This window comes from Salvelinus fontinalis, chromosome 19, assembly GCF_029448725.1.
Source record: "Salvelinus fontinalis isolate EN_2023a chromosome 19, ASM2944872v1, whole genome shotgun sequence".
Lineage (NCBI taxonomy): Eukaryota > Metazoa > Chordata > Actinopteri > Salmoniformes > Salmonidae > Salvelinus > Salvelinus fontinalis.
In genome coordinates, this window is record NC_074683.1 from 32,395,437 (window position 1) to 32,407,262 (window position 11,826).

An 11,826-nucleotide genomic window follows, 5' to 3' on the forward strand; every position below is an offset into this window, starting at 1 on the left:
GAACACAGATTGCTGGGTTCACACAAGAGAAACAGACAGAGAGGAGAGAACAGAGCAGGGGTAGGGGGGGAAGAGAGGTGAACAGGATATGTGGAGGGATGGAGGGATGGGTGAAGGGATGGAGGGCGGGATTGAGGATGAGAGAGGGAGGTGGGATGGAGGGATGGGTGGAGGGAGGAAGATGGGATGGAGGGATATGGCAAAAATGCAGCGGTGACAAGTCTCATTGACAAGTCTCATTTTTAGCGTATTGCTTTTGATGCAATCTTGACACATTTGAGTATTTCATTACGCAGCTGAATTATTGACTCTTGTGTATAGCATTCCCCCAAAACAGCCACATTCATTATCAAATTGGCTGTGATTATTTAAATAAATGTAGATAGGCCTACAGTATTGCTGGGGGGAGAAAGTTAAGTCGGGAATACTTTCGCTAAAATCGCTCTGATTTCAAATATTCAAATTTGCGGATGATGCCCTTTGATGAGGATGTGCATCTTAAGGCAGCATGTAGCCTAGCCCTAAATAGCGGTGGGTCTGTAACCGAAAAGTAAAATCCCCGAGCTGGTTCAAATCCCTGAGCCAAATATGTGAAAAATCTGTTGATATGCCTTCGAGCATACCCTAATTGCTCCTGTAAGTAGCTGGATAAGAGCATCTGCTAAATTACTAAAAATGAAGAAAAAAAATGTCAGTTGGCATCGGGGTCAATAACAGTTGAAAAACATTTCCTGAGGTGATACAAATCATAGTTTTGAATTCACATAACTATGAGGCGAAATTCAAGTAATGGTATGAGAAAAGGCACCGTGGAAAGTCGGATTTCCATCATTAAAAAATATATATATTCTTTCGGTTATGACACGCGCTTGCGCGCGCTATAAAGTCAGCTCCTTCTAGCGCCGAGAAAATGTGAGCTCTGTGCCAAAATCTCAACATATACGCAAACTTTAAACAAAATGAGATCTGGTGTGAATGAAAAAAAGTCTCCATTTTAAGAGCTGAGACAAATTCATGTTTCTTTCGGCTTGGCACAACTTTGTTGGACTGCTCTGTTTACTCAAACATACAAGAGATACGTTTAATGTAAAAGAGAAATGGTCGATGATGACAATTGTAATAAAATAATGGTTCCATCCCACTGACTGGTGCCAACAAGAAAACTAATATTACTGATTTCTCTCTCTCTACTGTACTAGAATTGGCCAAAGTGACATTTACTTGAGGAGACCTACTGGTTGTGGGCGAGGACGAGCAAAGTCAGTCTCCGGGTAACTGGATACTTCATCGTGGATGCTGATCACTGTGTTTGGTCTCTTGATAATCTACGTATTTAGACCCTACTTGAGAATTTGGGAGCTAATAGGAAAAGCTTTTAGTGTCATTTAAAACTATTGCCACAACTATTGCTTTTGACTTATTGATGGGAGCGACTGTTTACCATTTAGTCTGAAACGCGGCATTACTTCAACCCCTGATCGCATGTTGCCCGTATTGATTGCAAGAGGAAACGTAGACCTTTAATTGTATTGGCAACATTTGCGTTTTAAGGTTCCTTCCTGACTTACTTGCATGTTCGGTTGCCCGTGGCCTCCTACTGACGATGTCTCACAGAAGAAAAAAACGAGTAGAATTGGTCTGCGCATGAGAGAGATGTGTAGGCCTTAGGGAGAGGCCTGTTAAGGATAGGATCAGACGACCCCCTCTGTGAAAATGAGAGACAGACTAGCCTACCTCCACTGTCACTGATGCCGTGTGGGATTCATACCTTTGTTGTATAAAGTTCATTATCAGTCTATACGTCTATACGTCCATTGGTATTGGAGGTATAGCTGTTGAATTCGGTGAAAGTCTGCTATGCCTAATACAGGATGAGATCGAAGTAGCTATGTGGAATATTATACAGGTAATAAAACATATGCCCATACCATTACGTGTCTATTAGCCACTAATCAATCCATACATGATAAGATTTAAATCTAACAAATAGTATGCATGAATTTGTATTAACGCTAGAGTTTTAGGAATGACCTATACAGTTAGACAAGTGACGAAATGTTCTATTGGGTGAAGAGGAAACTGTTTAGGCTTCGGTAGCTGCTTCGCAGTCTAACTAGGTTGAGAAGAGCAAATTAGAAATGTGAAAATTATTCAGCCACCTTTTGAGGAACGGCAGATCAATAGAAAGTGTTTGTTTATTATTCAATAGCCTACCAACGCGTTTTGGCATATAGCTTTTAATTAGGATGATTAGAAGACACATGATCGTATTATTATAGGCCTAAAATATTATATTAATTTGAATACATTTAATTATATTTAATATAGATTTAAAATAATATAGGCTAATGTCCAACAAGTGACAACAAAACTAATTCGCTACATAATGACTACAGAATTTGATGAATTCATTAGTTAATATGTATCTTTTCATTAACTCCATGAGTGGAAATTCACGTAATTCTAAATTAAAAACGTGTCTGTTAATTTATAACTCAACTGACACCTTTCAAAAGGTAATGGCTCAGTCATTCAGTCATTAAAAAGTTAAACAAGAGAGTTCTAAGAAAATGCTAATCATGACGTAGTTCACAAAGTAGGCTACGTTGTGTGATTTTCCGAAGACAACAGTTAAGTCCAAATCTTCAATAAGGTTACATGTTAGTCAAAGTAAAAGACAACCTACATAAACACACACACACACACACACACACACACACACACACACACACACACACACACACACACACACACACACACACACACACACACACACACACACACACACAAATAGAAAGAAATATGTTCCATTTTGGGACAAACACACGTTCACGAGAGCAGCGCATGTCTCCTAACCTAGTACTTTGGTGAATTGATAAATTATTCACTCAAACGATTATCTTTTCTGGGGCAAAAATATTCACCATATGAGTCACCATAAACACTATAAAACCTCATCTCAAAAGTAGGCCTAAAACTTTACTCAGGCTGTTATTCAAAACACAAAATACACTGGATACGTTCAAAAAGAAGCACGTGCAACCCGGCCTATGCAGGAAAGTGAATGAATGATTTGTAATTTGAAAGCGTTTACTCGATGGAGACATAACAATATGGAAGAGTAACCTGTGGCATTACAGGGCCAAATCTACTCTAAACGATGTGTTTCTATTGATACATTCTCAGGAACACTGAACAACCTGGGTTTTAAACTAAATTAAATTCCAACGAGGGGCAGCACAGAAAGAAAATGGAATTTGTGTTTTACATAATCTATTTTTGATTGATAAATATCACCCCTTATAACAACCATGGAGTTTTCAAAATAACTGTTTTCACTTTGACAATGAAGAAGTATGCCGTTTCACCGGCTGAAAATGAGCACAATCATACATGTAAAAAGTAGTCAAACATTAAAAAAGAAGATATCTTGGCCAGGTCGCAGTTGTAAATGAGAACTTGTTCTCAACTAGCCTACCTGGTTAAATAAAGGTGAAAGAAATGTTTTTTAAATTAAAAAAAGACCATGTATAGCTAGAAGTGTATTCCTCGTTTTCCCCTCGTCTACTATAGGGACATTCGTCTGACCTTTCTTATGCACGAGTCACATCAATCAGATGAAACCGAATGATAGGCTACATGTCGGCATATGTGAAATCATTATTATAGAAATTGCTTGATAATCATGAATTGTTATAGTTAGTAATCATATTATTATTTATCATTCGGCTATAGGCTAACATAATAATTGTCATCATATTATTACATTGGACTATTAATATAATAGGTTACTAAATAATAATACTAATAATAATAATATAATTAATTATAATAATAATAATCGTTTAGATCGTTTAGTCTGGTGATGAAATATGTGACCAAATAGATTGTTATATGGATTAAGTCGGCGAAAAACTTACCATAAACAACTTTGGGAGAATTGGAGATATGCTATAGATATCGTTATAGGCCTATTAATAATTCCATGAAAATGTTTAACCAATAGTTTAGCCTATCGATCATTTTAGCAATCTGATAACAAACCCCAGATTGGCTTTTTACACCTGAGCACAACACGTGATTTCTCTTTCTCATAATCGACTGCATTACTGCATAACACAGCTGCTGCTCATGTCTGGTCCGCAAATATATACAGCATTATGGCTTATTACAATTCATGTGAAATAGGTGGAAACGGTGAGTTGTGGAACACCTATGGAACACCTATGGAACACCTCTGACTTGTACTCACTGCTTATGGAGTGTCTGTACCTCTGCTGGCCGTTGAGGAGGCTCTGTCCATTGATTAAAAGTATTGAATCCAGGGTTGGGCTGCGTCGGATCAACGACGGGCGGAAATCGGCTAGGGTCGGTGGGCTGGACACAACTTCGTTCTCCGAGCGAGTCCGAGAGAAAGCGGAGGATGGGTGACAAGGGTAGACAATGTTGGCTTATTGTCTGTGTGAGAGAGTGTATGCCTCAGCGAGAGAGGGAGAGAGAGAGAAAGTGTCCCTTTCGCACCAGACCAGTGCGTCGAGGAGGCTTGCTTGAGCGCTAAATCCTACTGGAGCTCGAGCCGCTGCGTCTCGCGGCGCAGAGAACCTTGTCAATCCGCACAGCTGGAGTCGTTTGATCGCACGTCGTTTCAGTCGTCACGGGTTAGAGAAGGCCGAGGCACACATCTGCCCTCCTTTGAACTCGTGGCTGCTTCACCAGCGGGAACAAGGAAAACACAAAACGCATCATAACCAGGAAAATTGTAACAACAGGCAAAACAACCAAGTTCCTCAAACAAAAGAAAAATGGACCGAAATCACAGTGTCTGCGACACAGATAATGTCTGAGCTGAAGAAAACTTGATATCCGCCAAACGGTTACAGTTTCGCGGAGAGCAATCTGATTGTGTCAAGTTCAATCAGTCCCGTGTCAACCGGCGCGCTAACTGACAGGCTGGCTCATGGAAGAGGGAGGCGAGAGGCAGAGAGGCGTGGAGGGAGACGGAAGCGAGCGCAGGGGAGAGGGGAGGAGGCATCAAAAGTAATTTGGCCTATTCCTTCCTTGGTGTCTTGCGTACATCCAACTAATATAAAAGTCATAATATTTTGCATTTATTTGGCTTTTTCCTTTCAAACATCAGATTTGGTGAGACTGTGCGCCATTGCCATTCACATATTTGATTTCTGATACAATGTGTGCCTGTGTCAGATACAAATTATGTCATTACTGATAATTAACAACAATGAATAGTAAGCCTATCATCAGAGTAGATTGGTAGGCAGATGATATACAAAAGGGTGAGGTTTAAGTCCATGCTCAACAACGATATCAGTAGTCTAATAAACGTGGACTAAATAGCCGTCCTTGCTTCTGCCCGTCTGTTTTATTAGATGTCTTGTGTAAATACAACAGGAGTGCACTGTCAGGTGAAACCAGTTAATAATAAACCACATTCTTGATAGACAGGCAGATGTCACTGGCTTTTAATACATAATGAGGCCAAATTGTTTTGTGTGGACCTCTCGTTGAGGTCCTTATGTCAGGACGACCTCGGCGCTCTATGTAAAACGAGAGAGCCACACAAAACAGTCTGTCCTAAATATTTGATAAGCTCTGTTTTATTTTTGTTGCAGGCTCTGATATGTTTACGGTCACTTTCAATAGCACACGGTGTGATGGTTATTAAAAACGTATATGCCACTTCATGGTTGGCAGCCTGGCACTATGGAAGGGTTAACTTTGCTGTCTGCCTTTACTTTCTGTCTCATTGCCCACCTTGGAACACACTGATTGAATAAACGTTGTTTCCACGTAATTTGAACCAACGTGGAATAGACCTTGAATTGACATCTGTGTCCAGTGGGTCAAGACTCAAATCCTTCAGATTAAATTGGATATTAGATGTATTTTAAAGAATACTATAATGTGTTGGCCACAGGAGCATGCATGCACAACAAACAAACCAAAAAATAGATATCGTTTTGGTGTTAATTAACACAGTCAAAGCCTTGGAACATTTGTAAAATATTTGATGACTGGGAAATGCCCATTTACCTGCAACCGACCCCAAAACCTCAGAAATACAGTGTGAAACATCACATTGATGGGCATCAGTACATGTGAGGACCGGCCACACGACGCTACTTATGCCTTCGAGACGCATAGTTTAGCCTCCTGAATAACTGACGCAACAAGCAGGAGGGGGTCCCGGGCCTCCACGTGCGTGCCTGCGCGCGGGTCATATAGAGAGAGGGTGGGCAATATGTAGGAGATACAGTGGCGCATGCAGCAATATTTCATGCACGTCTCAAACGATACTTTTGGTCATTCTATTCACGTTTGCAGTGTTTTGTTAGGCATGACATAGCCTAACAATTGCCATTTGCTTTAAGGAATCCACGGAACAGTCTCTGGAGATGATAAATGTTGTAAAAACACTTGGATCATATTTGTTTTTTAATTGGAGGCCCATTGGTAGCAAACATCACGATGTCCAATCTCAGACAAAACCGATCAAATAATCGTCTCGAGAATGTCGAGAATGAACGCAAGACTGATATAACTTGATTTAAAGTGCCAGAGAGGGCACATTGGAATCGTGTCGTTTTTCGGTCACAGTGTTAACAACGCTCTTTGCCAACTCAAATTGTTAACGACACCCTTTGTCAAAAACTCTCCAATGGTCACATCAATAAAACTCTATACATGTTTCAATTTAATATATACCAGTATAGGCTAGAAGTGAGTGCGGCCGCAGAACCTTACCTGGTTTGGAACACCGTAATGAAGGTTCAATAACAGCTCGAAAAGGTCGACAATTGGCGGTTTGGAACCGTTCTGCTGATCGCAGTGTTCTGGGTGCAGAATACACGAGATGCGCGCTGCGGTTCGTGAGAGGGGACAGTGGCGGAACGCCGGTCAATGCGCGTAGCTCATTCGTCAATAATATTAAATATGATAATGATGTAGCAGTGCGTGGGCGAGAGACCAGCGTCTGGTCTGTGCATAAAGGTTTCTCAAATCGATTCTTGGAACGAACAACATTTTTGGGCCAGACAATATCTTATAATTGATTTGTAAAAGTATTATAAACCAATTAATCAACATATGTCTTTGGGGGAGGGATACATATGCTGCAGGTAGCCTGGAGGTTAGAGCATTGGACTAGTAACCGAAAGGTTGCAAGATCGAATCCCCGAGCTGACAAGGTAAAAATCTGTCGTTCTGCCCCTGCCCCAGTTAAACCCACTGTTCCTGGACTGTCATTGAAAATAAGAATTTGTTATTAACCTTAACCTTGTTCTTGCCTAGTTAAATAAAGTATTTTTTTTAAATGCCATGCTATTGAAATGTGTGCGCGTGCGCTAACGAGTTGGACGCTGCACGCCATGTGCACATTTTTGCTTTGGCATTATACATTTGACATAGTCTTCACAATTCATGCGTTGCATCACAACAAAAATAATCATATTACACGTGAGCAACTTCTTCGGTGGTTTAATACTGGTAGGCCTACGGCACTGAAAAGCAAGCGACACACAAGCTGAAAAAAATCCAACGCCTGCGACACACTGCACGAAGTACCACACCACTGTCTAACAGATGAGTCGCAGCAATGTGGAGTGCCGGAAGGCATAGGCCTACACTTCCACACAACCGGTGTGCACGAAGCGTAAGTGGTAAAGGGGTGGTATAATTAAAATATCTAACACGTGCGTAAAATGTCTGGTTCATTTTCTAAAGTGATCTTTAAAATATATATTTTTCTCAATGAGAACATTTTGGGTCGTGAAATGCCCAACCTCAGTTTATATAAAGAACCGGTGGTGTTTTAAAGATGGCCCTAAAGCTAGACTGTGGCCGACGTGACCTCGGCAAATATGTAATTTGTTAGACCAATGGTTTTAACTTAACCTAAAAATATCCCCTTTTCAAATCGAAAATTATAGGTAGTCTTCATTTATACGTGAAAACGAGACGTGTAAATGGACGTGTTTGTGGCTCCTGGCAGAATGGCCTTGGCTCGACGTATCACTTTTACAAAGCAATCTGTGTGGATTTTGTCAAATGGATAAAAATGATTTATGCGCCACTAAACTATAGAGACACGTAATTTAAAATGTCTAGAAGAACAGGCAATCAAAACGCCAATGTCCTTACAAGTGAAATAATAAAGTGTTATCGAAAATACTTGGAATGAAGTTCGAATTTAAGGGGTATAAAATGTGATTTAAGTATAGATCTGTTATCTATTATCCTCAAATATGATTATTGATAGCCTATAGGCCTACTATTTTTATAAATATATTGCTATTTTTGTCTGACACGGAATATGTCTTATTATTTAAACTACATATTTGAATATTACAAAATAAGTATTTGGCTGCCTATTAAACGATAACCGTCGTATTAGTTCAATTGCTATACGCAAAGCGCTTGTCAAGCAACCTGGCTACTGGATGTAGCCATTAAAAAGCTGCTTGCACGCATTTATTTCAACGCTTCACTTAAAGGCAGATGAAATGAAATAGACGTATTTTTTTTATCCTGTGGTATTTTTCAAAGAAATGTTTTGATAACTTGATGTGCATTTCACCTCCTCGTGCAAAGCAGCTATTCCTTGTCTATTCGGGTCTTTTTAAATAATTGAACACTGCTTAGTGACTCCTTTGCATCTCTCCTGCACTTACTCCACTTCACTGTTTTCAATTTCTTGGGAAACTGGTTATCTAAAATAATACGTCTGTTCAAAGGCAGTAGTAGCAGTGAGTCTTGCGCATGAGCTCAAACAAGCGTGCAACTTCAGAATGCCGTGAAACAATGAAACATTTATCTCGACAATAGCCCCAATAGAAAACAACCCGAAAGAAGCCTTTACATTATTTAAATCATGAAATATCCCTAAAGCTTTTGTAAAACATGACAGTAATTATGAAGCAGTTAGAACAATTGAGCACACAGCATCCCCAGGTAAGTTGAAACAGGTATGTCTATATTTGGGGGGGCCGAGACAAACAGACCCACAAAAAGCGTCGATTTAATTTAATTGGGATGCGAAGGGAGCGGGATTTCTGATGGAAGGTCTAAATTCAACGAATGACCAGGCTCCAACGAGCCTCTTGTACTGGCTGAGTAGGCTAGGCTAGTCACTGGATGATACAGTATCTAGATTCTAAGCCCCTCGGAGCCCACTGCGTCACTACAGCCCCAAAATAAGAATAACAGTCTTATTTACTTCCCATCGAAGCCCATGCTGTGATTTGATAGGAAATCATCTGGTGATTTGACGCAGACCTCCGGCACAAAGCAAACTTAAATTCAAGAAGTCAGCAGAATAACTTTAAGAAAAATGCATCTGGAATATGTCAGCCATGATGCCGAATTAATACCACCGTTATGACTGTGTTGTGTGTGTAGCTTGGGCAATTGGGGAAGCCTCTATGCTACAGGACAACAACACAGGGAAATGAAAAAGTGTAACTAAAATGTAAATTTAAAATCATTTCAGAGACTACTTTCAAATAGCCAGGGGTTCCCAAACTTTTTTACTCGGCCCCCCTGCCAGCATTGGGGAACATCCCGCACCACGTGCATTCAACTATTACAACTTTCAAGAGTAAGTTTAAAGCCAGACTGAGTTCATTTAAAAAAAAATATATATATATATTATTATTATTTATTTGTTTTTTTGGGGGGCGCGACCCACGTTTGGGAACCACTGGCCTAGGCTACCGGTTCATCTGGTTTTCATTGGTCTCATTTGCTCAGTAAATATTGTGTGACAAAACGATAGAAGAAAACCTGCCACTTCATGTAGAAATAGCACCACTGTGTGGAGGTCTACGGAATAGCAACATAATGGATTCCACAAGTTCTGGAAATAAAAATATAAAAAATATAGAAATAATTTCTGCATAGAATATATGGTATTCCCTATTCCCAAACGAAAACTTGATATTGACTTTTCTTGGAGGTGGAATAATAAATAGGCCTACTGTTTCTGTCTAACACACAAACAAATAAAATACTACTATTTTTTGTTGTGATATTTAGCCTATCAATTATTAGGCATATATAATACATGCATTTACTATATATATATTTATAGTGAATATATATAGTACCAGTCCCAAGTTCTCTCACGTCACCCCGCTCCTCCGCTCTCTCCACTGGCTTCCAGTTGAAGCTCGCATCCGCTACAAGACCATGGTGCTTGCTTACGGAGCTGTGAGGGGAACGGCACCTCCGTACCTTCAGGCTCTGATCAGGCCCTACACCCAAACAAGGGCACTGCGTTCATCCACCTCTGGCCTGCTCGCCTCCCTACCACTGAGGAAGTACAGTTCCCGCTCAGCCCAGTCAAAACTGTTCGCTGCTCTGGCACCCCAATGGTGGAACAAACTCCCTCACGACGCCAGGTCAGCGGAGTCAATCACCACCTTCCGGAGGCACCTGAAACCCCACCTCTTTAAGGAATACCTAGGATAGGATAAAGTAATCCTTCTAACCCCCCCCCCCCCCCCCCCCCCCCCCTTAAAAGATTTAGATGCACTATTGTAAAGGGGCTGTTCCACTGGATATCATAAGGTGAATGCACCAATTTGTAAGTCGCTCTGGATAAGAGCGTCTGCTAAATGACTTAAATGTAATGTAATGTAAATGCAGTCAAAAGTTTGGACACACCTACTAACTCAAGGGTTACTAACCCTACTAATTCACCTACTAATTTCTTTATTTTTCACTATTTTCTACATTGTAGAATAATAGTGAAGACATCACAACTATGAAATAACACATATGGATTCATGTAGTAACCAAAAAGTGTTAAACAAATCAAAATATATTTTCTATTTTGGATTCTACAAAGTAGCCACCCTTTGCCTTGATGACAGCTTTGCACATTCTTGGCATTCTCTAAACCAGCTTCACCTGGAATGCTTTTCCAACAGTCTTGAAGGAGTTCCCACATATGCTGAGCACTTGTTGGCTGCTTTTCCTTCACTCTGCGGTCCAATTCATCCCAAACCATCTCAATTGGGTTGAGGTTGGGTGATTGTGGAGGCCAAGTCATCTGACACAGCACTCCATCACTCTCCTTCTTGGTCAAATTGCACTTACACAGTATGTTTTCAGTCATTGTCCTGTTGAAAAACAAATGATAGTCCCACTAAGCGCAAACCAGATGGGATGGTGTATCGCTGCAGAATGCTGTGGTAGCCATGCTGGTTAAGTGTGCCTTGAATTCTAAATAAATCACAGACAGTGTCCCCAGCAAATGAGCCCCACACCATCACACCTCCTCCTCCATGCTTCACGGTGGGAACCAAACATGCAGAGATTATCCGTTCACCTACTCTGCGTCTCACAAAGACACAGCGGTTGGAACCAAAGATCTCAAATTTGGACTCAGACTAAAGGACAGATTTCCACCGGTCTAATGTCCATTGCTCGTGTTTCTTGGCCCAAGCAAGTCTCTTCTTCTTATTGGTGTCCTTTAGTAATGGTTTCTTTGCAGCAATTCGACCATGATGGCCTGATTCACGCAGTCTCCTCTGAACAGTTGATGTTGAGATGTGTCTGTTACTTGAACTCGGTGAAGCATGCAATCTGCTGCAATCTGAGGTGCAGCTAACTCTAATGAATTTATCCTCTGCAGCAGAGGTAACTCTGGGTCTTAATTGCTGTGGCTGTCCTCATGAGTACCAGTTTCACCATAGTGCTTGATGTTTTTTGCGACGGCACTTGAAGAAACTTTGAAAGTTTTTGAAATGTTCCAGATTGACTGACCTTCATGTCTTAAAGTAATGATGGACTGTCATTTATCTTTGC

The 11,826-nt window shown here is 40.6% G+C and overlaps 1 protein-coding gene across 2 annotated transcripts in view; it reads right to left on the bottom strand.

The window, feature by feature from the left end:
* Nucleotides 1-4,446, bottom strand: part of LOC129816626 (DNA-binding protein SATB2-like) — an 89,690-nt gene extending 85,244 nt beyond the window's left edge. The window contains exon 1 of one of the 2 annotated variants that reach the window (XM_055871340.1): nucleotides 4,253-4,446. The gene's annotated coding sequence lies outside the window, so the exon portion shown is untranslated. The remainder of the gene's footprint in view (nucleotides 1-4,252) is intronic. The other variant, XM_055871339.1, reaches the window with a different exon arrangement.
* Between the last annotated feature and the right edge of the window lie 7,380 nt (nucleotides 4,447-11,826).